This window comes from Alexandromys fortis, unplaced genomic scaffold (genome assembly GCF_014885135.2).
Source record: "Alexandromys fortis isolate MF-2015 unplaced genomic scaffold, M_Fortis_MF-2015_v1.1 scaffold_179, whole genome shotgun sequence".
Classification (NCBI taxonomy): domain Eukaryota; kingdom Metazoa; phylum Chordata; class Mammalia; order Rodentia; family Cricetidae; genus Alexandromys; species Alexandromys fortis.
In genome coordinates, this window is record NW_026068062.1 from 1,202,908 (window position 1) to 1,208,808 (window position 5,901).

A 5,901-nucleotide genomic window follows, 5' to 3' on the forward strand; every position below is an offset into this window, starting at 1 on the left:
GCCTCTGGACCCCGGAGAGAGTCACACTACATGCGTCTAAAATCCTTTAAACTCCCACATCCTGTGCTGGTAGGATCAATCTTACCACTGCTACCTCAGCCCAGAACAAGGGAAAGAGAGCCCACGCCGGCCGGACTTTGAGGCAGACATTCCATTTTATCAAGCAGGGAACTCTCTTGAGCACGCGGCTTACTTTGAAGCAGCTGAGGTTTGTGACAGGGTGGCCTCAGGTAAAGTCCTTTGGGTGAAACAGTGAAGATTACAAAAGATGGAGCCATGCATTGTGTGACCCAGACATGGGGATCAAAGAAAAGCGAGCATCACTGAGCGGGTTGGGGAATTTGTCATTAGCAGCCACAGTGGCGCGGGATTTTGAAAACAGTGAGCACACACCCATTTTGGAGTTCTGGCTTACAGTGCTACTCTGCCACACTGAGCAGCTTTTTAAAATGTTTCAGTTTAGGTGAGGTCAGAAGGATTGTCTGGCAAGCAAATTAAAAACAGAATTGAGAGAAGAGGAATACAGAGAAGGGCAGAGGATGACAGAAAGAGGGCCCCTCATGCAGGGTGATTATATATTCTGTGCCTCTGGCTAAGTGTAATTTTGGGGGGGCACTAAAATTCTCTCTCCCTTTGAGCCCAAATGGCCATCATGAAATCGATGGGAACAGAGAGAGACAGTTAGCTTTAAGGCAATGGAAGCCACCCCTCCTGTGTTTCTGTTATGCTAGCGCTAGCGTCTTGGCGTGCAGTTACATTCCCAGAGAGCTAATTGGCTTCCTGAAAAGTCACTGGGGAGCAGGAAGCCAAATAGTTGTAAGCGAAGTCCTAATGATTTTTACCAAGTCCCCTGGGTCAGAGCTGTCTTTAATGATAATCACTACTTTAATAACCTTTCTTTGAGATGGTAAGGGAGGAAATAGTTGCTCATCTGCTAGGCTATGTGATGTTTCCCGAAAAGACCCTCCAGAGCCTTCCGTTTTTTCATTCCATTATCGTCCTGCACTAACCTGTGCTGCCGGCTGAACAGGTGAGGCCTTATTGTAGCAGAAAGAAGCCCCAGTGGGAGCAGTCATCGTCTCCTCCATTACACACAGAACTCAGAAGTTGTTGGTGTGCACCAGAATGCCGGACCACTGGGTGTGTTTCTACGAGGTGGAGACGTGAATCCAGGAAGAATCAGTCTCTGAGTAAAGAACAGCCCAAACACGTACTCTAGTTTTGTTCTAATCAGCTCATTTTAATTCGATTATATCTGAAAAGATCTTGTTTTCCAGTCAAGCCATAGTCAGATAAGAAGAGTCAGAGCTGCAATCTTCTGGGGAGTCAAAATCCAAGCTCAAACACTCCTCAATCTGCCCTATATTCATATCAGGTCATTCATTTGTTGCCTTCTCCCTGTGCAGTGCCGATAAACTAAGATAAAGCGAATTAGGCTATTTCCATTTTGAGTAATTAGCTATACTTTTCTAAAGGGAAATAAATACGTTAGAATAAAGTTTAATTTTAAATATTCAGCAATCCCCACATTATTTTTTTAAACATTTAAATTTGTCTTCTTATGAAAATAGGAAAAGTGGTTATCTGGGGAAAGATTATATTGGTACACAGATAAAATTGTCAATACCAGCTCAGAATATACAACTTAAAACCTTTATCTGCTTATTTTACTGTGATCCAGTAGTTTTCTTAAGCAGTTATTAAATTAATATGTGAGTATATTTTTATTTCAATTATTGTACTATCATGTATTTGGAGAGCTCTAGAAACAGATACACAAATAAGCTACCAGATTAGTAGCAACCAGATGGAAGTTTGGACCAGAGTATCATAATATGTTATTACCTGTTGCAATTTTCTTGACAAATGCTTAATTTCTTCCTTTAGGCCCCCACACAAAGTAGAATCACAGCAGGACATGGTCGTTGTTTTCCTAGCTACTTGGACAGCTACTGTCACCATGATAACTTGACAGTTCTATCTGCTTTTGACATCCGGAGAGATATCCATTCCCAGGGGTTTTCTAAAATTTACAATAAGAGACATGAGATTATTACCACAGAAATGGAAAGGGCTCGAAAAGGAAAATCTATATCATAATTTCTTTGAATATTGCCACTGTCAGATAATTAAAAAGCCTTATCGTTGGTACATGTTCATTAGTCTACATCCCACACTGTAGAGCATTTCTTGAACTTAAGGATTAGGACATCGAACTTGCAGAAAATTGGTTTAAATCTCATCTGAAATCATACAATTTGCAAAAAAAAAGGCATAAAATTTAAAGAAATGAGCATTTATCTTGCGAAGTTATTGTTCTCATCCTCTGTGAAGAGGGGTTGTTATGAATGTCTTCTTTCTCTTTATGAAACAATTTTTCTTTTGCTGAGGCTGTTAGAAGTGGTTATAGTAAATTGTACTCTTCTGAGCTCAACACCTGATTTTATATATTGCCCTGCATGAGATGTCATCTCCCAGGATGTCCTGGAAGAGTTGCTGGGCTCAGCTAAAACAAACCTAGTCGCTTTGAAGCAGAACATCTGGAAGGATGTTTACTTGTCCTTCGGCTTTTATTTTTCCCTTTTTTGTATGAATTCACGATATCAGCTGTTTAAGAAAAATTAGTTTCCTAACTATTATTGCCTAGGATAATTTAATAACTAACTCAGCACTTTCTAAATTACAAATGAAATGTTTTTTAATATCCTGTTAATGTTGCATTATTAGTAAAAGCAACTCTTTTGATTTTAATCAAACGTCAACCATAGTAAACATGCACATAACTTAATTTTATGTATATCACTTAAAATTAAAAACCTGAAAATAAATTATTATTTTATTTCCTTAAATATGACCTCTTGGGAGAAAGAAATGAAGCAATGAATTTATGTGAATCCAACTGGACTTTAATTTAGGTAAATAGGCAATCTAATTCTGATTATCTCTCTTTCTATTTAATTGTATTTTCTTATTGATTTTACTGTACTTAGTTTTGCCATAATCAATAGATACTTAAAACATAATCTGAAAATAGATGTTGTATATTTTTCTCAAGTATTTTCTCTTCTCTAGACTTACTTGAAATTGAGTTTAGAGTTGCTGTTTTCACTTTAAGAGTCCACATATATTGTTGAGTGAAATGCACATGAGGTCAGAAATTCATTCTTCAGTAATTGGTCTTCCATTTCAGTTTGCTGTGAGATAGAGAAGCCTCTGGGTTTGTGTGCTCCTCACCACAGTCTCATCTCAAATTCCTTGCATTGAATTCAGTAATCCAGTCATACTAAACTACAGAAATTTGGCAGCTTAGAGACATCTTCCCCTCCATCTACAAGCTAAATCCTCTCAGCGTATATGGCAACTCCTCCAGATAGCTTCAAAATATTGATGCTTTTCTCAAGGTCCACTCTTTAGATCCTGCTTTTGAAGCATTTAGTTCAGTGCATTTTTATAATTTGTTCAATTGTAATTTCTTCCTCAAACTCTAAAAACTTGTGGGGAACAGTCACCAGTACAGTGCCCTGTAGGATAATAGCCAATGGCATTTAGTAAAATGATGATCACAAACAGACTATAAGAAATCAAGCAAAGCTCCAGGGTTATGGCTTCCTTGGCCCCTCCTCACAGAGTGGAGGTGGATTCGCTTCATATGAGATTTTGTAAACTTTTGAGAGAATGTCACAAATAAAGTAGAAAATGAGACATTTAATTCATAAATCAGAAAGCAGATAACTTTCAATTTATTCTTAGACAATGTCATACAGGTATAGAAAACATTCTGGTCATACTCATCCCTTTATTTTTGAAATAAGCATTCAATGAAAAAAACAGATGTGATATGTGCTCTTAGGTCACAGGGGGATCTAAGAGTCAGAAAGGATTAAAGGAACTGACCTTTCTACATAAGATATACTTGGGATTTCTGACCATGGATCATTTTACACTTAAAAGCCTGAACAAGCACTTTGTTTAACAAATTTATCGTCCCGCGCACATGCGCGCACACACACATGAACATGTATATGTACACTGATACACAAACATAGAGGTCTATTGAGTTCTGACTGACCTGAAACCCAATTTGCAGAACAGAATGGCCAGGAATTCACAGTGATAGACCTATCTCTGACTACCAAGTACTGCCATAAAAGGTGTGTGTCAGTATACCCTCATATATATTTGTGAAAGAAAAGCACCATCTCTCTCACATCTTAGAAATTCATTAGAAATTAGAAAATGTGTTACCAAGAAAAGCAAACAAGCTAGCAAGCAACTAACCAACCAACTAACTAACCAACCAACCAACCAAACAGGCTTTACCTGCAACCCTGAAAACAAAGACAAAAACTCTTGGCTGATTTTCAGTGTTCTTCTAGATAATTTGAATTGCTTTAGCCCTGATCTGGATTGTTTTTGTCAAAGTTTATTCTCTATGTTGTTGATAGAGACAAAAACCATTTTAATAACTTAAGATGTTATATAATGGAGAAAATGAATGAAGAAATTGTATTTTAAAATGTGGGGTTTGATTTTTGGGAACTCAGGACTTCTGTGAGAAGCAAAGTAACTGGAATATGACATCCCTTGGCAGATGGTTAATCTGGGTCATTCTATGGAGCTTTGCAGACTCACCCTGTGGTCCCAGCTGTGAGAAGGAAGTTTCACAGTGTGCCAGATTTGCTCCACATCTCTTTTCTTCCAAGTTCAGCAGGGTGAGAACTGCCCAAGTCTTTTGTAAGGGCCCAAACTGTTAAAACAACAACAACAACAGCAACCACAACAACAAAAAAAAACATTGTAGAAAATCATTTGCAGGCAGGTTACCTGGTGGAACTATCTCTTTGGAGCAAAGGCTGATTCTTGCTCCTCTTTTCCCTGCACAGCTCCACCAAACCAAGTCCAGTGAGTTTCCTGTCTTCTCTCTTTCTAGTTTTAGATGCTTTGCTAGTCCTCCCATATAGTGGATGATTTACTTTGACTCTCAGGACCCGTGGTTTTGAGGTCTTAAATAGGGGTGGACAGAGCCACACTCACATGCCTGAGTTCTGAAGGTTGCTTTTTGCCTGACACTGACTTGGGGACTTATTGTTTTGCAAGGTACCTGAAGCACCCTTCCACATTGATCTCCTGGTCATCTCTGCCTTGACGGTTTGCACTGGGAACAAACTTCAGTCCCTTTAATACCACAGACACCATGCTTCACTTCTTGTTCTGGCTCCACAATATGCAAATGCCTTGTCAGGAAGACCTGACAGGAAATATTTTCCTGGAAAGAGAATCTAAAGGCACAAGATAGAAACAGAATTAGTTAATTAGCTACTCAATAACTTCCAATTTCATTTCATTCATCCATTAATGTTTGTTTTATGAAACTTGTTTTTATTTTTTTTAATTAAAATATGATTACATCGTATTCCCTTTCCTTTCCCTCCCTGAAACACCTCACTTGTAACCTGTCCTCCTTGTTGTCTTTTAAATGTGTGACCTCTGTGACAGAGCCCAGAGGTGTGGGTCCATTGACTAAAGGTCAGAGAGTTGGAGCTTGTCAACAGGTGTGGCTAATATCTAGACCTGGTTTTTCTGGTATTAAGAAGGTACCCTACAACAGATGGGCACAGGCGATCGCTTCCTATGTATAACCCCAGCAGCACAGACACTAAGGGCAACATTGAATAAATGGGACCTACTGAAACTGAGAAGCTTCTGCAAAGCAAAGGACACTGTCACTAAGACAAAAAGGCAACCCACTGACTGGGAGAAGATCTTCACCACCCCCGCAACAGACAAAGGTCTGATCTCCAAAATATATAAAGAACTCAAGAAACTAGACGTTAAAATGCTAATTAACCCAATTAAAAAATGGGGCACTGACCTGAACAGAGAATTCTCAACAGATGAAAT

General features: G+C 38.8%; 1 long non-coding RNA gene across 1 annotated transcript; it reads right to left on the bottom strand.

The window, feature by feature from the left end:
* Nucleotides 1–1,888: 1,888 nt before the first annotated feature.
* On the bottom strand, nt 1,889–5,221 carry LOC126487494 (uncharacterized). The gene is made up of 3 exons (XR_007588408.1): nt 5,102–5,221; nt 4,633–4,747; nt 1,889–2,023 (listed from the first exon to the last, which is right to left on the bottom strand). It is a non-coding gene; the product is annotated as an uncharacterized lncRNA (long non-coding RNA).
* Between the last annotated feature and the right edge of the window lie 680 nt (nt 5,222–5,901).